The sequence below is a fragment of the Sus scrofa genome, chromosome 15 (genome assembly GCF_054392235.1).
Source record: "Sus scrofa isolate SSC_HxYL_T2T_F1_AM1 chromosome 15, Sscrofa_HxYL_maternal_Yorkshire_Landrace_v2.0, whole genome shotgun sequence".
Taxonomy (NCBI): Eukaryota; Metazoa; Chordata; class Mammalia; order Artiodactyla; family Suidae; genus Sus; species Sus scrofa.
In genome coordinates, this window is record NC_139397.1 from 106,494,531 (window position 1) to 106,519,553 (window position 25,023).

Genomic DNA, 25,023 nt, shown 5'->3' on the forward strand with positions numbered 1-25,023 from the left:
ATAACCCATGCCTTTAGGTCTTTGTTCTTAAGCTTAAGTCATTTACCATCACCGTGACTGTTTCTCAAGCAGGAAGATGGGACAAAGTAAGGAAGGACAAGATGGAATTTTCAGCAAAGAGGCTAAGAAAATATTATAAAAACATGTCTTACAACAGTAGCAGAAGGACATGGGTAAAGGAAAAGCAGACTCAGAGCAATAAATAGTTAAATTAGCAATTTGGATTGAGACTTTTCTGTCTGAGAAAGAAGTGTAAATAGATTTGTAGAATTGTTCAAGGTTGAAGAGCTATTGAGAAAGGTAGGCAGAAGGGTGGTGGAGGAGAGGAGGCAATGTTCATGCAAATTGCAGATGAGTTGTGCAAGATAGCAACACAACGTGTAACTGCAAATCATAGGGTTGAGGATATAGTTGTTAGGAGGTGGTTTTTTTTTTTTGTCTTTTGTCTTTTTGACATTTCTTGGGCCATGCCCACGGCATATGGAGGTTCCCAGGCTAGGGGTCCAATCAGAGCTGTAGTCGCCAGCCTACACCACAGCCACAGCAACGCAGGATCTGAGCCACGTCTGCAACCTACACCACAGCTCACGGCAATGCCAGACCCTTAACCCTTTGAGCAAGGCCAGGGATCGAACCTGCAACCTCATGGTTCCTAGTCGGATTCGTTAACCACTGAGCCACGACAGGAACTCCAGGAGGTGGGTTTTGAGTGAGTAATACGATGAGCTGAATGTATTATCCACACAGTGTTAGTTGTTAGAAATAGTTTTTGTAAGAGTATGTGATTATTATGGCCAATTAGTAGTTGCTATGTGTGTTTACCAAATAAAATGGTTTATTGGATAATGGAATATGAGATTTGTCTAAATTGCAGAGTTGGCTTGCTCTAATGCACTTTGGGTAAAAGAAGAGAGTTTTATTCTTTTACTCACGGAAGAAGGGCCCTATCTAGTGATCCCAAATCATCACATAGCACATGGAAGGAAAATTTCAATACATATAAGTTGAATGAATTAATGAGAAGAAACCCAGTAGTATTCACAATTACTGCACTAAAGCAACACCATTTCCTAAGTAGTTACTAAGTTTGCTCCTATATTTAATTTTTTTTTTCTTTTAAGGCCACACCCACAGAGTATGGAAGTTGCCCAGGCTAGGGGTCAAATCAGAGCTGTAGCTGCTGGGATATGCCACAGCCATAGCAATGCCAAATTTGAGCCACATCTGACTTACACCACAGCTCACAGCAAGCATGGATCCTTAACTCACTGAGTGGGGCCAGGGATTGAACCTGCATCCTCATGGATACTAGTTGGATTCATTACTGCTAAGCCACAATGGGAGCTCTTTGTACCTATATTTAAGAATAGAAGTTAAGCTACTGTAATTTAGTCAGTGAGGGAAATTAGTTTTACATATTAAAAAAAACCCTCGGCTCCTCGAATATCAGTTCCAAGATTCAATGTTAATATGTATTAATAAATATGCAGATATATAAACCAAATCTATTTTCAGTATAGCCAGAGCATTTCTCTAAATCAAACACAATCAAAAATGTGGTGAGGGTGTTCCATGGTAGTCTAGTGGTTAGGACTCAATGCTTTCACTGCACAGCCTGGGTTCAATGCCTGGTATGGGAACTGAGATCCCCACATCAAGCCACTAGAGGCCAGGCCAAAAATAAAAATAAAATGCATTTTCCATCCCCCACCCTAGTCCTATTGAATCTGAATCTCCAGGGATGAGGTCAGGAATCAGCATAAAAAAAAAAAATAGGATACCAAACATCCTGGTGAAAGGACGGGCTACAGGAATACCTCCACAGCTGCAGAGAGGGGTCCCATGAGCCATCTGGCTAATGGAGGGGCCACAGGAACTGCTGCTTCTGTTTTTCCCACCCTGCTCTATGAGCAGTCCTGTGAACTGTGAACCAGTGTCACCTCCCTCACAGACCCCATTGCTAGCAGCCATTTGGCTTCAGGAGAGGTAGTGTGATACTGTTGCTCCCATCACATGCTCTGGGTGCACATGAGCCACCACCACCACCAAGAACTCTGGGGCTGGGCACCTACACACCTGCTGTCAAGAGGACTACAAACATAGACAATATGAGACAAAGAAATATGTTTCAGACAAAGGAGCAAGATAAAAACACATAAACAACTACTGAAGAGGAAACAGTCAATTTACCTCAAAAAGAATTCAGAGTGATGATAGTAAAGATGATCCAATGTCTCAGAAAAAGAATAGATCCAAGATTTCAGGTGGAAAAGTTACAAGAAATGTTTTAACAAAGAGCTAGATAATTTAAAGAACAGGCAAACTAAGATGAATAGTAAAAATCTGAAGTGAAAAACACACTAGAAGGAATCAGTAGCAGGATAATGGAGTCAGAAGAATGAATAAACAAGGTGGAAGACAGAGTGGTGGAAATCACTGTCACAGAAAAGAATAGAGAAAAAAGAATGAGAAGAATTGAGGACAGTCTGAGTCCTCTGGGACAGCATTAAATGTACCAACATTCACATCTTAGGGATCCCAGAAGAAGAGAAAGAGAAAGAGCCAGAGAAAATATTTAAAGAGATTATAGCTGAAAACTTCCCTAATATAGGAAAGGAAACACTCATTCAAGTTGAGGAAGCACAGACAATCCCATACAGAAGAACCCAAGGGGAAACAGACACACAATAATCAAACTGACAAAAATTAAATACAAAGAAAATATTAAAAGCAGCCAGGGAAAAGCAACAGATAACATACAAGGAAACCCCCATAAGGATAACAAGTGAGTTTTCAGCAGAAACTCTGCAAGCTAGAAGAGAGTGGCAAGCTATATTTAAGGTGATGAAGCAGAGAGGAACACTGAACCAAGAATTCTCTACCCAGAAAGACTCTCATTCAGATATGATGGAGAAATTGAAAGCTTTACAGATAAGCAAAAGCTAAAAGAATTCAGCTTTAACAACAAATGCTTTTAACAAAACAAGCTTTAACAACAAATGCTAAAGGAACTTATCTTGGTTGAAAAGAAAAGGCCACAACTAGAAACAAGAAAATTATGAATTGAAAAGCTCACCAGTAAAGGCAGACATACGGTAAAGATAGGAAATCATCCACACACAGATATATCAAAACCAGCACTTAAGAGCAAAGTACAAATATAGGCTATTAGAAGTACATTTGAAATTAAGAGACCAACAACTTAAAACAATATTGCATATATACAGAATGCTATATCAAAACCTAGTGGGAACCACTAAAAAGGAAAATAGGCAAACATTAAAAAAAAGCAAAGTAATCCAAATACAGACCAAAGGTAGTCATCAAATCAGAAGAGAAAAAATGAGGAAGGGAAGAAAAAAGTCCAACATCAACAAATGCAAAACAAAATGACAATAAGTATATACATAAGTATATATATAATTTATGTATTTATTTATATATTATATAAATATATATATAAATAATTACTTTGACTGTAAATGGATTAAATGCTCCAACTGAAAGATATAAACTGGCTGAATGGGATAATGGGATATAAAAACAAGATATATGCACACTGCATACAAGAGACCCACATCAGATCTTGGGACACATATAAAGACTGAAGTTTAGGGGATGAAAGAAGTTATTCCATGTAAATGAAATTCAAAAGAAAGCCAAAGTAGCAGTACTCATATCAGATAAAATAGACTTTAAAGATAGTTGCAAGAGACAAAGAAGGACACTACGCATGATCAAGGGATCAATTCAAGATGCACATATAACAGTTGTAAATATATATGCACCCAACACAGGAACATCACATCATATAAGGCAACTGCTAACATAAAATGACAAATTGACAGTAATGTGATAATAATGGGAGATGTTAACACCCTACTTTCATCTATAGACAGATTATCCAAATAGAAAATCAATAAAGAAACATGGACCTTAAATGAAACGTTGTAACAGGTAGACTTAATTGGGAAACATGGGAGGGTAAATTAGAGGGTTGGGAATGATATATACACACTACTACATATGAAATAGACCAGTAACAAGGGTCTACTGTATAGCACAGGGAGATTTACTCAGTACTGTATAAAAACCTATATGTGAAAAGAATCTGAAAAGGAGTGGATATAGGTATATATATAACTGATTTACTTTGCTGTACACCTAAAACTAACACAGTTTTCTAAGTCAACTATACTCCAATGAATTTTTTTGTGGGGGGTCTTTTTAGGGCCAAACCTACAGCATTTGGAGGTTCCCAGGCTAGGGCTTGAATCAGAGCTGTAGATGCTGGCCTACGTCACAGCCACAGCAATGTGGGGTCCAAGCTGTGTCTGTGACCTACACTGCAATTCACAGCAATGCCAGATCCTTAACTCACTGAGGGAAGCCAGGGATTGAACCGGCATCCTCATGGATACTAGTCAGATTTGTTTCCTCTGAGCCACAATGGGAACTCCTAAAATTTTTTTAAAAAGGAAAAAAAAATAGGGTGAACTCTTTAAAATTCTATGTGAAATAAAAGTGTTTTTAAAAGTAAAAATTGATACAATTTCAAAGAGAATGAAGCAGGCTTATGGAAAACCCAGGCTCAGGTAATTATAAAGAAAATACAAATAATTTAGCATAAAGTGTTCTTGAAGAGCTCATAATACTTTGAAAGCTTTGAGAACAAATACCTCTCTACTCAGGCTCCCAGAACCATCCAGCTGGTTGTAACTCAGCTGTAAAATGTGTTTATTTGTTTTCTGTTTTTTGTCTGCACCTGCTGCATGTGGAAGTTCCTGGGCCAGGGATCGAGCTCACACTGTAGCAGTGACACAAGCCATTGCAGTGACAATGCCAGATCCTTAACCCACTGCACCATAAGAGAACTCCCATGTGTTCATTTAAATTAGTTGTTTTAAAAGATGTTATTTTTAGAAGCTATCTTTATTGAGTGCCTCAATTCTAATCTAGGTCATTTATCCTAATACTGATGTATAAGGAAAACATAAAATAAGACACAAGGAAATATATTTTTATGCCCTCTAGATAGGGAAATTTAAAAATTTCTGACAACGTCATATATTGGGAGATTGTGTGAATCAAAATTTTGGTTAAGAGTCAAAATTTGTTTACCTATGTACTTTGTTGTAAAAATATCTTTTGGATTCATTCCTAGAAAAACCTTTGTATAACTACACCATAAGACATGTACAAGAATATTTAGCAGCACAGTTTGCAAGTGAAAAACACAGGAAGCAAGTGAAATGTGCACTGACAAAATTAATTTTAAAAATTGTAATGTTTCCACAAAATGGAGCACTCTATAAAATAAATTAGCTATAGGGTTATGAATGCTGTGATGTGCCACCAGATTCTCTCCTTCAGCGTTGAGGCCTTCATTTTTCAAAGCTTCCAGGAATATTGATTGCTGATGAATAATGGCTGAATTTCTCCTAGGTAATCATGCTTCATCAAAGATGGCTGCCTCCCCAGAGGCAGGTCAAATCTAAGAGGCTATGATGGCCTGGCCACCTTCCTTTAATCTGGAGCTTCTTTGAAGGGCCACCCTAGCTTCAGAGCTTCCCATGATTTTAATCAAGGTCTCTGTAGCAACTGCAATCCAGTTCAGTATCTTTCGTACGCAAGTCTCCTTTCCTCATCTCCTACAGATGTGGTTCTTAAGAACACTTCCCAGTAATCCATTTTCACACAAATTTTTCTCAGTCAGCTTTCTAGGAACCTGAATTATGACACGTGGTTTCAAGAGTAGTGTTGGGGACATATACTAAATGTAAATTTTGTAGCTGGATCACTAGTTGGTCAGCTGGCAATGAGGACCTCATATGGATGGTAGATGGAAATACTTATAACACCAGGCATGATGTAGTGCTAAAATTGCTAAGTTTCACTAGCTGTGAACAGAAAATAGGGGAAACAATATGTGAAATGCACTGCCAGTGCAGTATCTCAGTACTGAAAAGTTCAATGAAAGTTGAAATAAAAACTATGGAATAATAAGGCTATTGAGGCAAGGAGAAGTTGGGGGGAAATTAGTGCTATGGGAGGAAGAATACATTTATCCTTGAAAACTATAAGACATTCATGAAAGAAATGGACAAAGATACAAATAAATGGAAAGATATCCTGTGTTCTTAGATTGAAGTAATTAATATTGTTAAAACATCCACACAATCCAAAGCTATCTATAGATTCAATACAATCCCTATCAAAATTTCAGTGATATTTTTCACAGAAATAGAAAAAAAATCCTGAAATTCATAAGGAACCACAAAATACCCCAATAGCCAAAATGTTTTTGAGAAAGAACAAAGCAAGAGGTATTACATTTCCTTGTTTCAAACTGTATTACAAAGCTATAGTAATCAAAAGAGTATGGTACTAGTATAAAAAATAGACATATAGACCAATGGAATTGAGAGCCCAGAAATAAACTTACCATATATGGTCAACTAATTTATGACAAGAGTGCCAAGAACATACAACAGGGAAAGGATAGTCTCTTCAATAAATGACGCTGGGAAAACTGGATATCCACATGCAAAAGAATGAAATTAGACCCTTATACCATACACAAAAACCAACTTAAAATGGATTAAAATCTTAGACTTGAAACTTTAAATGCCTAGAAGGAGATATGGAAATAAATCCTCTTGATGTTTATCTTGGCAGCAATTTTCTGAATAAGGCACCAAAAGCAACAAAAGCAAAAATAAACAAGTTGAATTACAGCAAACTAAAAAAAATCAACAGAATGAAAATGGAATGGGAGAAAATATTTGTAAACCATGTATTTGATAAGGTGTTAATATCCTAAATATGTTAACTCATATAATTAAATAGCAATAAAAGCAAATAACTCAATTAAAAAATGGGCAAAGGACCTGAATAGACGTTTTTTCAAAGAAGACATACAAATGTGTGGCCAATAGATACATGAAAAAAATGTGCAACAACGCTCATCATCAGGGAAGTGCAAATCAAACTATAATGAGACATAAATCCATTAGAATGGCTCTTCTCAAAAGACAAGATATTATAAGGGTTGGTGTGACTATGGAAAAAAAGGGAAACTGTGGTGCACTATTGATGAGGATTAGTGTAGCCACTTTGGAAAAGAGTACAGAGGTTTCTCAAAACAAAAAACAAAACAAAAAACCTAAAAATAGAACTATCATATAATCCCACAATATGAATGCTGGGTATTTATCCAAAGAAAATGAAATCAGTATTTCAAAGAGATATTTGCACTCCCATGTTCATTGCAACATTATTCATAATAGTCAAAATACAGAAAAACTTTAGTGTCCTTTGACGTATGAATCCATAAAGAAAGTGTGATATGTATGGAATCTAAATACATCAAACTCATAGAACTTGAGAGTAGAACAGTGGTTACTAGGGGGTTGGGAGTGTGGAAAATTCAGAGATGTTTGCCATACGGTACAAACTTTCAGTTATAAATAAGTCCTAGGAATTAAATATTATGGTGACTGTGGTTAATAATACTATAGTGTGTAATTGAAATTTGCTAAGAGTAAATCATGAGTATTCTCACCACACTGGGGGCGGGGGGGATAGATGTATGAATTAACTTGACTGAGGTAATCATTTCCCAGCTATGTTGTGAAAACAAGATTATGGGTAAAGGAAGAAAGAGAAGAATAAGGGGAAAAGGGAAGGGGGGAGGGGAAGGAGAAGGTAGGGAGAGGAAGAAGGTGACTATTAGAGTCTTTGCCTACAATAAGTAGCACCTTGTAGAAAAGGTTCCAAAAGATGTTTGTAGAGTAGTATGTCTTCAAAATATTGCAGACTTAGATGGATATACATGGCATGTTCCCTATGTTTGAAGGTTATAATATTACTTGAAGAACTTGTCAGGTGTATATGACTAAATGGTAGGATTAATTTGAGACATTTTAGTTTTTTTTCTTTAACATATTGGTATACTGCTGATTTGACAGAATCACTTCAGAGTCTGCAGGTGGTCACCATTGAGATTCTTCATTTTTATTATTTTAAAAGGTGTTATTTAATGGAGTTGATAGGTTTGTTCACAAAAATTCTTTAGACATTTCTTTAAATTCTTTGAGTCACTCCTTTGGGATGCCAATGAGCCTCTTTTCCTGGGGTACTCTTCTAAGAGAAAGGTTAATATTGGTATACTGAGAAGACCACAACATCACTTCTGATGTGTTTTGATTAAAACAGATGATCTGAATCTAATCATGAGTAACCGTGCAACAAACCCAAAGTTCTTACAAAACAATTGACCTATACACATAAAAGTCATCAAGATTATAAAACACAAAGTGTACAAAGAAACTGTACCAGATTGAAGGAGAATAAGTAAACATGATAGTTAATTACAACGTGACTCTGCATTGGGTCATGAATTGTAGTTATTCAGATTTTTTTTCTTTTAGCTATAGAGGACATTGGAACTATTGCCAAAGTTTGACTAAACCTGTGGATCAATAGTGGTATGTCAATCTTTGTTTCCTGATTCTGATATACTCTGGTTATGTAAGAAAGTATCTTTGTCTTTAGGAAATATATGCTGAACTCTTTTTTTTTTTTTTTGTAATTGAGGCATAATTGCTATATGACATTATATTGGTTTCGGGTGCACACATAATGATTTGATATTTGTATGTGCCACAAAATGATCATCACAATAACTCTAGTTAACACTGGTTATCATACATAGCTATAAAACCTTTTGTTTTCTTATAATGAGAACTTTCACATTTTACTCTGTTAGCAACTTTCAAACATACAATATAGTATTATTAATATTACAGTGTTATAGTCACATTTTGTACATTAATTACTCATGACTGACTTACTTTATAACTAATTGTGTACCTTTGGACCCCCTTTATGCATTTCACCCACTCCTCAGCTCCCACTGCTTGGCAACCACCAATGAGTTCTCAGTATCTGTAAACTCAGTAGGGTTTTTTTTTTTTTTTTTTTTTTTTTTTTTACTTTTTCATTTTTATGTATTTTAGATTCCACCTGTAAATGAAGATATACAGTATTTGTCTTTCTCTGTCTGACTTCACTAAGCATAATACCTTCCAGGTCCATCCATGTTGTTGCAAATGGCAAAATTCCAGCCTATTTTATGCCTGAGTAATAGTCAATTATAATATATATATCCATTCATCTGCTGATGGACACTTAGGTTGCTCCATAGCTTCACTGTTGTAAATAATGTTGCAGTGAACATAGAAGTGCAGAATCTTTTTGGATTAGTGTTTTTGTTTTGTGTAAGTACCCAGAAATGGAATTGCTGCATAACATGGTTGTTCTATTTTTTAACTTTCTGAAGAACCTCCACTGGTTTCCATTTTGGCTGAACCAGTTTACATTCCTACTAACAGAAGGCAAGGATTCTCTTTTCTTTACATCCTCTGATTAGTGATGCTGAGCATCTTTTCACATACCTGTTGGCCATCCTTGCATCTTTAGGAAAATGTCTATTCAGATCTTCTGTGCATTTTCATACTGATCTTTAGCAGTAATAAAGCATCAAGTCTGCAACTTACACTCCAGTGATTTAGAAAAAATACGTATACACTATATAAATAATTATATAGAAGGAGAGAGGAAATCAAATATTTAAAATGTTAATGCTGGGGAACTGTGTGATAGTATATGGGAATACTTTGGGCTATTGCAAGATTTCTGTAAATTTAAGTAATTTTAAAATAAAAAGTTAACCTCTTTAAAATGACACGTAAAAAATATATGTAATATTTTGAAAACAGATTCAAAACAATAAGCTGAGAGGTTAAATTTTATTTTTCTGGACAGCATATGAAGCAGCTCCTTATTTTTCATTGAACCTCAAAATAGGATCAGATGTTCAATTTTCCTACTGGAAAACGGGACTATGGGATTTGGATTTTATTTATATTATTATTTTGGGGTTCTAGTTTCTAATTCATGGGCAGCTTTGTAAACTCACTCATATTTTCCAATTTATGCGACTGAGTTATGAAATCTCATGAGTCAGAATTCATGTAGTGAAGCCAAATTTGTTTCACTGGTTCCTTATTGAGTATTTTGGACTAATGAATTCCTTTAGGTAGATTAAAAATAAACATCAAATTCAGGGGATATAAATGCCTTGGATAGAGATTGTCTGAAGAATTTTTGTGAACAAACCTATCAACTCCATTAAATAACACCTTTTAAAATAACAAAAATGAAGAATCTCAATGGTGACCACCTGCAGACTCTGAAGTGATTCTGTCAAATCAGCAGTATACCAATATGTTAAAGAAAAAAAACTAAAATGTCTCAAATTAATCCTACCATTTAGTCATATACACCTGACAAGTTCTTCAAGTAATATTATAACCTTCAAACATAGGGAACATGCCATGTATATCCATCTAAGTCTGCAATATTTTGAAGACATACTACTCTACAAACATCTTTTGGAACCTTTTCTACAAGGTGCTACTTATTGTAGGCAAAGACTCTAATAGTCACCTTCTTCCTCTCCCTACCTTCTCCTTCCCCTCCCCCCTTCCCTTTTCCCCTTATTCTTCTCTTTCTTCCTTTACCCATAATCTTGTTTTCACAACATAGCTGGGTCTTAGTGAAAGTTATAGGATTAGCATAAGTGCCAGATTTATTTCTTTATTGAATAGAATGGAAAACTGCTATTATGACAGTGGCTATAACTTCTCCTGAGAATCTCTAGTAAACTCTAGGATAAATGATGAATATTTTGTTTACTAGATTTGCACTTGTTCTGTCTTTTCCAAAACAGTGTGAGTATAGGATAGAATATTCATCTGGTGTATTAGATCAATATAGAAAGTTTTTCCACAAAATGTTATATCTTGGCTAAATAATATGAACATTTTTATCAGTTCATTTCTCTAAGTTTTTCATGCAGATATGAAACAAAAAGAGTAGAATATCTAGCATGGAGCCTTACTCTGCGTGTGTGTGTGCATGTGTGTGTGTGTGTGTGTGAGAGAGAGAGAGAGAGAGAGAGAGAGAGAGGTGGTGGAGCTGATGCCATACTAAAAAAGTTAATGAATAAGATATCTCAAGAGCAGGAGTTACCAGTTGCAGCTTAGGGGTAATGAACCTCAGTAATAACCATGAGGATGTGAGTTCAATACCTGGCCTCCCTCAGTGGGTTAAGGATCTGACGTTGCTCTGAGCTGTGGTGTAGGTTGCAGACATGGCTCAGATCTGGTGTTGATGTGACTGTGGCATAGGCCAGCAGCTACAGCTCCAATTCGACCCCTAGGCTGGGAACTTCCATGTGCTGCAGGTGTGGCCCTGAAAAAAGAAAAAAATATATATCTAAAGAGCAGTGTCAAGGATATTTGGCTAGAAACTAGGATCCAGTTTTAAAAAGTTTATAGTAAGGCCAAGGAAAAGTCTTAGCAAATACTATTAGTCTTGGGACAAAAGAGACTAAGGTTTTTAATTTATTTCTGGTGGAAAATGTGATATATTAGTGAGAATGAAAATTGAGTAGGAGTCAAGGTAAGAGTTGAGGAAAAGAGGAAGTAGGGGCCATAGGAGTCAAAAACATTTTCTTCAAAGAATTACTTGTAAACATTGATTAGTATTTTTTCTATAGGATTTTATCAAATAAATGCTTGTAATATATCTTTGAATCTTACTGACATTATTTTCAACCAGATTATTCTCCTTTTGTGACCCAGTGCTATAAAAAATTAAATATGTATTGTGCACATCACCCTAATAAACATAATTCAAAATATGCACTAAAGAAATGTCTTTCGTTTTTAGTGTTTCAAGTGAGGATTAGGAAAAAAAATCATTGAGAATGTAATCTATATTAAAAATGTGCCTGAGAAAACAATTACGCAGAGTAACTGTGTTCAGAAAGACGTGTGTCTCATCATAACATTTTGACCAGCTTTGATTTATTGAGGAGCTGACTAGTAAATCATGACAATGGTAGGAAGTACACGAGGATCAGAGACTCCTCCAGTGTTACTGTAATTTCTACAAAGTGTTTCCTCTTTGATACTACTTGTTTGTAATAGTTTAAGACCATTCTTTGCTCCTGGCGCAGAAAATAGAATTCCCCCTTTTCTTTTCCAATTCCTTAGAAGATAATCTTTAGTTGTTTAATAAATGCTATTTCATGTAAGAAAGATTGATTTATTCATAAAATAGTTTAGCTTCTGTTGATTGGGATTTCATATTATAATGACCTACTTATTTTTGCTTTCACTCTTGACCAAATTCTAACTTTAGGTTAACTTTATTTATTCTTTTTAGAATCCAGTGAGTAAAAACAGGACATTTTAAAACCCTCTTTCAAATGGCAAAGTTCAGTGGGGTTTGCACACTGGTAATAAAGACCATTTGGAAAATGAAACTGATTGTGTAAACATGACACAAATTTGTGTTAGGCTAATGCCTTTTAAATAATTCAAAGTGAGAACTTTAAAACTGAATCATATAAATCCATTTTGAATTTTGTTATGGGAGAGTAACATAATCTGGTTCTGTGGACCAGGCAGGCACTATGTAGCCTTAGTCCATTAGACATTCTGGTCCTTCTTTGACTCATTACAGAGTGAGAAAATTGGACTGCGTAATTCCCTGGGCCCTAGAACTCTGTGATTCTGATTGCCTCTTTCTGCTTCATGAATATGACTCTAATATGTACAGGCCAAAACATGTCATAGGTATAACTTCATGTTGAAGACATTGTGAGCTATGAGTATGTAATTAATTGAATAAATCTCTGAAGCCTGCTTTGAAAGGGAATCAATACAACTTAAGCTTCTGTGTCTTTGAAATTGTTCTTTCCTTTGCTTATAATTCCTTTCTCCAGTCTTTCACATGGTAGGCTTATTGCAGTTTGAATGTCACCCTCTCTATGTTGTACTTTCTGGTCACCTGTTACGGGGAAAGAGTAGAAAATTCTTTAAAGAGGTCCAGTTATCCCCTGAGAAATTTGTTTGTAAAACTTCTCTAGAAGATTTATTTTAGGAAAGTGATTTAATGGTCCAGGCGATTATAGACACATTATTTTGACATAATGAGTTAAATAGTATATTGGAAAAATTTGAAAATGCAAATGTAATGAGTTTAATTGATTAAAAGACAGTGTTGTTTTGGAATTAAGCAATAATTGCAGATGTTGAGTTTACTACCTGAAAAATGTGCTGATTCAAGATGCCTTAAATGTTGAAAGCATCTGATTGGTTATTAAACACTGTCTTAGAAAAGTATTGACTCAGTTCTTTCTTTCTTTCTTCCTTCCTTCCTTTCTTTCTTTCTTTCTTTCTTTCTTTCTTTCTTTCTTTCTTTCTTTCTTTCTTTCTTTCTTTCCTTTCTTTCCTTTCTTTCCTTTCTTTTCTTTCTTTCGCCCAGCATGCAGCATCCATGAGAAAAGTTAATACATTAACTACAACGTTATTAAAGTAGTAACTATATCCTTACAATATTGAAACAGTCACTGATAGAGTTGGAGTCCTCAAGACTCTGAGTGATGAATGTAATGGCTTTGAGGAGTTCTGGCCAGGAATTTTTGTGAAATGTATCTCAGTTTGGGATTGTCTAATGTCTTCCTTATAGTTAGATTATGGTTATGGGTTTTAGGGAGAATAACCAAAGAGGTGAAATACCATTTTTAGGTAATAGGGTTTACATTCTCTTCATTATGGTAGGCCATTGTTCTGATTATATGATTTTATGTTCTACAGATTACATATTATTGATAGAAAAGGTTTTGTGTATGAATTTATTTATCTGTTTAATATCTGCTTCCCAATAATATAGAAGGTCAATCCTGCTATATAGCACAGGGAACTATATCTAATCACCTGTGATGGAATAAAATGGATGATAATGTGAGAAAAGGAATGTATATATGTGTGTAACCAGGTCACTTTGCTGTACAGCAGAAATTGACAGAACATTGTAAATCAACTATAATAAAAATTTTTTTAAAAGTACATCAAGTTGTCCATTAACTGTCCAAAACCCCATTCCAAGCTAGAATCTATCTGATGTAAAGGAATTCAAACATAGTTTCTACTCAGGAAGAAGTTTGGAACTACTACATTAGCAATTAAAAGCAGTTTAAGTGTAAAAGAGAAATAAAAGGTCAGATCCAAGAAAGCAAATGTTTGGCTATCTTGGTCATTACTCTATCTCCAGAGTCTTGAAGAGTGTGGGACATTTAGCAGGATGCAATGAATATTTGTTAAAGAATAAATGAATGAATGTATCTTATATTTTGGAAGCTGAATCCCAACTCAACTGTGATTGTATGATGTGGCTCATATATAGAGTAATATACTAAGGCAAGTTCTCTGTATTTGGGTATAATATCAAGAAGTCACATTTTGAGTTTTAGAACAAATTAATAAATAGTAGTTGAGGTTAGTCACCTATGGAGTACACTAATCTAAGAGGTGCCTTTAGATTGAAATATTATTCCATAAATCAAATCAGGAAGATCAAAGTTTACTTAAATTCAATCATGGGGAACAATAAGTATCCTTTGAGAGGTATATCAAGTAAGTATCCAGTCAGAACAAGGAAAATAAAAGGAACTTAATACTAGGAATTGGCTAAGATGTTAGAAATTTGAAAAACAAACACAAGCAAGTGAAAATTAGGAACATCAGGATATTACTCCACGAAGCTGAAGAAACAGCAGGGAAATCTTTATTGCCTGTGACCTATGCCACTGAGGCTGTTGCTTCTGGAACTGAGATGTCTGTGTAAGAACCCAGGATACGAACTGTACTTGCCTTCTGATGCTACTTCTGCTTCCACTGTAACAACTGCTTAAAAACACTGCCAGAGCTAGAAAAAAATCCTCCTCCTCCTCTTCCTACTTTTCAATCTTCCACCAGGCAAGAGGTGACTAATAGGTAGTCACATCTGACAAGGGGCCTAGGTAATGTATTTGCAGACTTTCTGTGCCAGGAATGGAGAGGAGGCTTAGGTGAGAGACACCAGTCACAGTGAACACAGAAGGAATGACTGAACCATAACCAAGATATTATATGATCAATAAGGTCAGTAAATGTTTACTAAAAAATTACTATGAAGAAGGTATAGAAGATATAAACAAGATGTTATGTGAGATATTTGGGAAACCTCAAGTGTGTAAGATATAAGCCCTGGCTACTGTAAGAACTATTGTAGTGGGAACACATACATCCATAATTAAAAATATTCAAGGCAGGTGGTAACAAGTATCCTACTAGGAATATAAACAAAGTAGTAAGTAAGGACAAAAAAAAATCATTAACTTTAATTGAGGAAACCTCTGGTTAAAAGGGTTGAACTATGTAACCTAATTGACTTGGTTTCATTTATTCACTAGTCTACCTATCTATTCAACATTTATGTATTCTTATATTCAAAAGGTATTTTTTGAGGCAATAGGGCAGACCAGTTGAAGGCAGACCAGAGAGAGATGGCATCCCCTCATTTTATCTAACCAACATAGCTATTTTTCAGTAGACCAAAAATCTATTCTACGTGAAACTTCTGGTGTATCAAATAATCAGTGGTGTCAGGATGTGTTCTCATGTGTTCTCCTCTTACCCCAACTTTTCTGCATTTTACGTAAAAGACTAACAGACTTTCATAAGAAATGTAGAAATTTAATTGGACCTTGACCATGCAAGGATTGAAAAACCTATCCTACCCCAAGTTCCATTTCTATATCCTAAAAAAAATATTAAAAAAAAAAAAAAAAAAGGAGTTCCCGTCGTGGCGCAGTGGTTAACGAACCCCACTAGGAACCATGAGGTTGCGGGTTCGATCCTTGCCCTTGCTCAGTGGGTTAACGATCCGGCATTGCCGTGAGCTGTGGTGTAGGTTGCAGACGCGGCTCGGATCCAGCGTTGCTGTGGCGTAGGCTGGTGGCTTCAGCTCCGATTCAACCCCTAGCCTGGGAGCCTCCATATGCCATGAGAGCGGCCCAAGAAAATGGCAAAAAGACAAAAAAAATAAAAAATAAAAAATAAAAAAATATTCATGCAAAATAGCAAAAGAAACTTTCTTTATAAAATGAAACCTATGTATCAGACACTAGTCTTAGGCTAAGTAAAATGATAATATTTTGTGAGAGAAAACTGCTAGACATTAGTTAGAAAATGTAGCCCCATAATAATGAGATTTAGAAAATAAAATATAGGACAATTCAGATAGACTTAAAAGTTTAGAAACCTCTGGAATATATTGAGCAAGAAGTGACATGATATGTTTTAACTGGGGTAACTATTGAAACTGGGATAACTGGGGTAACTGGAAAACTATTAAAATAATCCAGTTCAGAGATATGGTAAAAAGTAGTTGATTTCTAAGTATACATTGAAGGTAGAACAGACAGGATTTCTAAGTATACATTGAAGGAAGAACAGACAGGAGTGGATATAAGTATAAGGGAAAGAGAGAAGTCAAAGATTGTCCCATCTTTAATGGCTTAAGCAACTTGAAGACGGAGGTGCTGTATTTCATATGGAGAAGATGGTAGAAGCAGAAATTTGTAAGGACAACTAAAGATTTCAATTTTGGACTAGTAGAGCTTGTTATGCCTATTAAATTTCCAAGTGAAGGTGTCAAGTAGGCATCTGAATATAGGAGTAAAGTTCACAGGCATGATCCTGGACCAGATGTATACATGTGAGAATTGCTAGAGTATAGATGGTGTTTAAATCCATATAACCAAAAATGATCACCTAGGGAATAAGTGTAGATAGGAAAATTTAGATGGTAAAAACTAAAGCCTTTCACTACTTATAGGTTAGAGAGATGAGGAAACATCAACAGAAGGGATTGAGGAGAAGAAACCAATAAACTAGGAGGACAACTAAGAGAGTGTGGTGCCTCAGAATCCAAGTAAAGAACACAGTCCTAAGGAGGAAGGAATGATCATTTGTACCAAATGCTGCTGTTAAGTCAGGTTTAGTGAGGCAAGAGAATTGCCATAAAATCCAAGTTAACACAGTATTTTTAAGAACATTATTAAAAGGTGTTTTTTTAATTTAATTTTTTTTTTTTTTGGTCTTTTTAGGGCCTCACCCATGGCATATGGAGGTTCCCAGGCTAGGGGTCGAATTGGAGCTGTAGCCACCAGCCTACTCCAGAGCCACAGCAACGTGGGATCCTAGCCATGTCTGCCACGTACACCACAGCTCACCGGCCATGCTGGGTCCTTAACCCACTGAGCAAGGGCAAGGATCGAACCCGCATCCTCATGGATGCTAGTCAGGTTCGTTAACTGCTGAACCATGACAGAAACTCCCATTATTAAAAGTTTTAAACTGCATGTATCTATGGACACTTCTTTTTTCATAGAATTGGCTATGTCCTCAACGAATTCATTTGTTGTCTCAAATATTCTGAGTAAAAGAACCTCTTCAGATGGTGCTATAGTCAGTATCTGAACTGTAGACTTGATCTATTGGTCTCAAGGTTTTGGTGTCAAAGAATATGCCCTGTGTCTTAGAGAAAGGTGCATTAACATGATTTTTTTTCTATCTGGTTGGATTACAGATTTCAGTAACATGAAGAAGAAACATTTTTTCCATTTTTACATGAAAGGGGAAAAAAAACCTCACACACTTGCTTGAAGGCTTACTATTGCTTTTTTCCAATTTTAAGTAAGAAATTTTTCTCTTCTAACTTCCCTATGAACTTTAAGTATCTAGTAGACCAAATTTATACTCAGAATTCCCTTGCCAACTGTCGTAAATAGAATTAGATACGCTTTTTTCCTAACAAATGATCCTAAATTATATACATCTCATTTATATAAATACAACTATAAGAAAACATTTAGGTACAATGTACATGGGATATTTAAAAATAGAGGCACAATATATAGTATATTCATCACTATTAAGTGGTTCAAGTATTTCATAATGCAGAAAGTTATACAATTTAAAATTTAAAGGAAAAATCACATTAGTTTTAAATGCTTATTTTTTGTCGGATCTTCAGTTTGACAAGACTATTTATTTGTTCAATCACATTAATAATGGAATAAATAAATTTGCTTGTTTTTACTTTCTTCTTTGGGGCACTTGGCTATAGGTGGAGAAATGAGTCACTTAAATATTTTATACAAGGATAATTTTTATAACCTCAAACAATGCTAAGATATGCTTTACTTTTAATTAAGTTTTATCTTGTTGCCAATTTGTATAATATGTGCATGGAGATATGAGGTCTGAAACAAAATATTTATATATATATATATTTTCCAAATGATTAATTATAACACACAAGACCTAACTCTGTTTCTATGGACAGCATTTTATAATATTCTAGTTGACATTTGACCTCAAGTTCCTCAATTGAGAAGTCAATATAGAAAGGTAAGGTCTTATTTCAGGGCTCCACCCAAAGCTGCTGCTGATTACATTTCAAAAGATTTCCTCTGCAGACTTTTTCCACTGCCTTCGCAGGAGCTCTGAAGCACTTGGGATGAGAAACCATTTCCTTTATTTACGGGAAGTGTTGCTAAGTTGGGGCCTCTATACTTACCATGACATTTTGCTTCAGAAAGATAGGAGAAAGAAAAATAACCAAGACTTTTGGCAGATGGTTTCTGCATGATTTTAAAGCAGGGGCACCTGAAAAGTGGTGTGTCCCGTGTGTGTCCCAAGAGAATAGCAAGAGGGGAAAGAGAATAGTTATAAAGTAATAAATGTTTCTAGACATTCTGGATAGCTTTTTAAATAGAAACATTTCTAATTTTATGTAAAACTCTATTATAATAATTTTAATAAGTTACTGCACAAAATATGAAGTGAAATATTAAATTATGGTTTTCTATGAATAAGGCACTGACTGGTTCATCAAGCCACTCCTGATGTGAGCTACATCTGAGAAATGCCAGGAGAGGTCACTCAAGAGAGCAAAATTGACATAGTGACAAAGTAAAATTTCTTCCCATTTGCCCTAAAAATATAGAAACATTTCATTGTTTAAGAAAGAACTTCTAACAGAATTTGCAAAACCCAAGCATAATTCTCCCTTTGTTTTGCTGTACATGTTTTGCCAACACATGTCAATACTATTTAGCTCACATTATACTGCCCTGAAAGACATTTGGCTTTAATTTTGGGCTTTCCAAAGAAATTATTAGCAACCAAAAATAAATTGCAAAAGTGACAGAGTCTTTTTCTAATAAAGGATTAATGAAATTGGAGATGACATTTAAAATTTCTATTTAAAAGAAGTTCGATTCATATATTTTAATTTACTTTTATAGTAACATGAAATAACTTACTTTCACTACAGTTATTAAAGTACAAATATAAATTCTAAAAGGATATAATCGTGTGTTTAAGTGGATGTTTCCATCCATTATTTAATTAAATTCCAAATCAAGAGTTCATCCTATGAAGTGAAAAAAATGGGATTTGATCTACATAAGGATGACTAGATTTTCTTGAACACAACTGAGGGTAATTATAGTAAAACAAGTACTTTAAAAAACCCAAATACAAAAGTATGAAGACAAAATAAAATTACTTATTGGAAAGTCTGCCAGATGTGCTCAAAAACTGATTTTTTAAGCTCTCCTATATTATATTTTCACACAGGGTAAAATAAAATTTAATCACAAAAGCATTAAGATAGGAAAATGATTCTTAATTCAGTAACCAGTGGAAACTTCTCAGCCACTGATATGGTGAATGACACATTTAACTGGTGTTGTCTAATGAATATTTGAAAGTCATTAGAATATTAAAATTGTATGTGAATGACAGAGACATCATAACAAAGGAGAACATAAAACTTACTCAATGACTCAGATCCACACATAAAATTATTTTTTTTCTTGGAAAAATAGTGAATAAGTTAACTTGAATTTTCTAGATACACAAAAACAAAAGCATTGACTAGAAAAGAAAGAAGGAAGAGCAGATTAAAAGAAGAAAGAATTACAGTGAGAGGAAAAAGTTACACATAGCAAGAGAGAAGAATTAAAGGAAGAAACTGAGGTGAAAGACCCTCCTGTGTGCAAGGAATATAGTTCTAAGTGAATGAGTCAGGAGAGGACCAGAATTTAGGAGGAAAGACAGAGGGAATCTAAGTAGTTTTAAGATGAGTTAGGTTTGTTTATCTGGGCTTTGCACTTTTTAGAGTAAATTTGCCTCTGGTTGCATCATTGGTAAGCATTGTTTATAGTATTAAAGATGGTGATGACGAGAACTAATATTTCAAAGAATTTTACTGTTTCAGGAACTGTGTGATTAAATACTTTGTATTGTCTGTTGGAACATTTACAGTAACTATATAAGAGTTTACAGATAAGTACATGATTAGGAAATTTATTCTTGGCCACATAGCTTGTAAGGGTTTGTAAAGAGAGACTTTGCATACCTGATTTTCAGCTCAAAAGCCTGGGTCATTACTGCTTTTACTGTGCTATCTCTGCAAATCATCTTTAAAGGAGAGGGTCCTTTCTAAAAGGAATAGTAAATTTAACCCATTTTTTTTTTTTTTTTCTTTTGGGATGCCACAGCACTCATGATTTTAGCTTTGGTTTACAACAGAATTACAAATCTGGGACAAATATTTCCTTAGCTCTTTTAAAGTATCCCTGAGGTTTACAACCAGAATGGATGTTTGGGAGCAGAAGAGGAGCAAGGACCAAGAGGCACTCACCTTTGCAAAATGAAGATGGGAAGAAAGGAATAAAAGGAAGGAAAAGGGAGGGAAGAAAAAACAAAAAGAGAAGAAAACCAAAGCAGTGAAGCAAAAGTCCAAAAAAAAGAGATATGAAAAATTATTGGAATATTAATTAGAGATATTCTTTAATAAAAAGAGAAGGCTTTCATAACCAAAGTTTGATGCCAATAGTGCATCTTTATGTGAGATCAAGAATGTGAAATAAAAGTGAACACCTAGTATGTATATTAGACACTCTTCTATTTTACATATATTAATCAGTTTAAAGTAAATCAGCTCTGTAAACTAGGTCCTATTATTTTTCCTACTTTAACAGAGGAGGAAACTGGATCACAGAAAGTTAAGTTATAGCAGCCAAGGTCCCACCCATAAAAGTGGCAAATGAAACCTGGGATATGAAATCTGGGTTGATTTCAGAGTTCATAGTCTAAAAGGTCTCTATAGCATGTGCAAATATAAATATTAGTTAATGCCAATAAACCTCTTTACTCCCTCCACTCAAGCATAGTTGCTTTCAGTAGGGCTAGAATGATTCTTTTCAAATATTAATGTGTATACAAATCATAGACCTTGTAAAATCCAGATTCTGATTAGTAGATCTGGAGTGGGGTCTAGGGGTTTGCACGTCTAATAAGCTCTGTTAAAAATGATTAAAGAAACCAATTTAAGCGGCACATACAAACTTTATTTAACACTTCATGAAGCAGACAGTCTCCTTTGGGAGAACTGCAAAACAGGGCAGAAGACAGAAAACTCTTATAAAGTAAAGAATAAAGAACAAGGGAGTGATAAATAGAAAATATCTGATTGACTGGCTCCACCAAGTCAACCTTGTTTAGAGTGAGAGGGAACAAGGAAATGAGTATAAGGCCCAGAACTGGCATGGTGTTTGGGGGTTGGCTGACTGGATATACTGTGTTTCTGGTCAAGTGGAACCCTTACAGGGGCATGAAAGTTGCTGACATGGCAGACCCTGGCAGGAGCATTTCCACCTGGGACCCAGAAGGTTCTTTCTATTATTCCTATGTGGTGCTAATGCTGTTGGCCTCCCCACCAATACTCTGTAGTCAGGGTTTAAAATCTTAATGTAGGCTCCTGAAAAGAGTGGAGTGGGGGCAGTGTGAAATGACAGAGAAAAGAGTAAGGAAGGAGTCAAGCACCAAGTTATAGTGAAAACACATGATTGATAATTCAGAGACCTTTAGTGAGGAGGTCATCACATTGAATTAATTTGCTTTAAAAAGGAGGTCATGCTTGAAGGGACCTGTAGCTTGGTTACATAGCAAGTCAGTGATGACAACTTGTGGCTTTTGTTCCTCAGCCTTTACTCTGTTTATTCTGCTGCAGCAGTTCTGAAGGATGTCACCCTCAGTGTTTAACTTAACTATTAAGGAGAATTAATCATACCTATTTAAAAAAAAAAAACAAAACAGATTTGAGAACCTTGTTCTTTAACCTTCATTAAAACATAATTCTGATTTGATGAAATGTGGTTATAAATGAAAGAAAAGGGCTTTGCATTAGTCAGGGTTCTCCAGAGAAACAGAACCCATAGGTACACACACACACACACACACACACACACACATATAAAGAGATTTATTGTAAAGAAATGGCTCAGGCAGTTATAGAAGCTGAGAAATTCCCAAGACCTGCGGTGGGCAAGCTGGAGACCCGGGATCCAGATAATTTAGGTTCCAGTTCAAAAGCTAGTAGGCTTGAAATCCAATAAGAATTGCTGTTGCAGTTTGAGTTCAAAGTCTGGAAGAAACTCTTTTCCCAGCTTCAAGCTGTCAGGGAGGAGGAGTTTCCTCTTATTTAGGAGCAGGTCAGACTTTTTGTTCTATTCAAGTGTTAAACTGATTTTAGATGAGAACTTCCCACACTGGAGAGGGTAATCTGTTTCACTTAGTCTACTGATTCAAATGTTAAATCCATCATTTAACAAAACAAAACATACGGATATACCCAGCATAACCTTTGACCAAATACTTAAATACCCTGTGGTGGCCCAGTCAAGTTGACACATAAACTCAATCATCACAGACTTTAAAAAGTTGACAGTCTATTAGAGACAGTTGATAGGGAAATTTGTCAGTTTTGTAGTCACACTTAAGTCTAAAAATCCTGACAAACTGCCTGGTCTAATTTTATAACTTTCAGTGATCAGCTTTGGGAACACTATTCTTATTCTTCTGGTTCCCAACAGGTGGTGCTGTGCATTAATTTACTATGTGAGTGCTACGATGATGATGGGGATGATGATGATGATTTAATTGCCTCATTTTGTAGAGGAAATAAATATAGCAACCTTAGCTTAGCATATAGTTGAAGAACTAGAAACTGTTATTCATAAGCCAGTAGCTGTTCAAATTTCAGTTCTCCTACCTTGAAACTCTTTGACTTTGGGAAGATTATCTCACCTCCGAAGTTGCAATTTATACCCCTAAAAGTGTGGAAGATAAATAAGACCTTTCCCTTGTTGTGATGATTAATTTAAACAATATATAAGAAGGCCCCTATCTCCATGTCTAGCACTTAGTAAAATACCAGTAAATGCCAGCAACATTGCTATCATTTCTAAAATTTTTTTCTAAAATAATTATTCTCATTATGTTTGGCATATGTAGAATATGCTGCATTTAATGTGTTTCACATTAGAATAAGGCCCATGTACTAAGTCTTCAAAGAACATGTACCAGAAGAAAACATATTAAATTGTTATATTAACTATAAAAAAGGTATTTTTGAATAAATGTCTAATGTGTTATAGTATTTACACAGATATTTTATAACTACCTCTAATAAAATCTCACTGTTAATGTGTACTTGGCAGTTTAATAAAATTATACACTTTGTGTGTAGATTCTTTTATGGCTTACTCTTGCAATTAGTGATTTAATTCTGTTCCTTCTGTTTCTGAAGGGAAAAATCATAATAATAAACTTCAAGTGAATAATATGTGATTTAGGATAATTTTGTGTTTGGCATAATTTAACTATGGCTATTCTTGCTAAGAACTCTGAGGATGAAGACTGCTAATTTGTTGAAAAGAATAATTATCATGTTAAACTCCCTGTAAAATATCCTACGGATTATAATTAAAATGTTCAGCTAATAGCATAATAAGTTCTGCCCTTTTATGAAACTTATCCGTTAAAAGAATATTGCTAAAGATATTTACTGACAAGAACTGATTCACTTTGTTGTCTTAGTGATATTCCAATGTAGCACTGAGGTTTTGTCAAAATACCTTAAGACTAAACATTTGGCAAAACCTATTTTTCTATCAATGACTTCTTATTATGAAAGAAGTTCTTATCATGTATAAAATTGTGTTATTCTGTATCTACTCACTTAACATTTAACAAAAGACATTGCTACTGAACTCTTTAGGAAAAGAGAAGAGTTAAATATATATCTAAAAGCAGTCAATGGTTAGAGGACTAAAAAGTGGAAAAGAAACCAGGGGTTTTATATTCCAGTTGGCCTAGGCAACTCTTACATTTTGACCTTGAATAAAAATTTTAGGGAGTTCTTATGGCTGTGTGAGTTAAGAACCCAATATAGTATCTGTGAGAATGCAGGTTCGATCCCTGGCCTTGCTCAGTGGGTTAAGTATCCGGCATTGTTGTGAGCTGTGGTGTGGGTTGCACACACAGCTTGGATCCTGTATTGCTATGGCTGTGGTGGTGGCCGGCAGCTGCAGCTCTTGTTCGACCCCTAGGCTGGGAGCTTTCATATGCTGCAGGTGTGACCATAAAAAAATAAAAATAAATTTATTATGTGCTTTAGTTTCCCCCACTTAAGAGAGATAGATAATGACAAAACAGAGAATGTGAACCTACCTTCCTACCTACTCTAAATCCCTTGAAAGATAATATGTATTTTATAAAGAATAAATCCCTAATGACACTGAAAGAAAGTGTCTGGACCACAAATGTCAAAACCATTTGAAGACAGTCATATCAGGATTGATGAAGGAAGTCACGTCCCTAAATCATAAATTGATACCTACTTGGGAGGATTTCTGTGGCTTTAGGAGCAGTTCATTCATGTCTCAAGGATGGCAGTATTAGAAGAAAGGATAGTCCTAGGACAAGGATATGGAACTATATAGATTCACATGGAGAGCACAAGTTAGAGCCCCAGTCCCTAACCCTTATGTTAAACATTTTCCTCATGAGCTGAAGCAGGGAGTTCAAGTGTTTGGATCATGATACCCCAATACAAACAGTGTCCCAGAAGGAAGAGAGATCTCCAAAACAGAAGATAAGCTATTGTCTCAATTTCAAATAGAATATCCAACTTGTTATCCACATT

General features: G+C 35.2%; 1 long non-coding RNA gene across 17 annotated transcripts in view; it reads left to right on the plus strand.

The window, feature by feature from the left end:
* LOC106506297 (uncharacterized) overlaps positions 1–25,023 on the plus strand; it is a 476,882-nt gene that overhangs the window by 100,441 nt on the left and 351,418 nt on the right. The window contains exon 5 of one of the 17 annotated variants that reach the window (XR_002339163.2): positions 20,534–23,549. The exons of 15 other annotated variants lie outside the window; for them this stretch is intronic. This is a non-coding gene — a long non-coding RNA (uncharacterized LOC106506297). Of the gene's footprint in view, positions 1–8,432; positions 8,500–20,533; positions 23,550–25,023 lie in introns of those variants that run through there. One more of the 17 variants, XR_014829363.1, reaches the window with a different exon arrangement.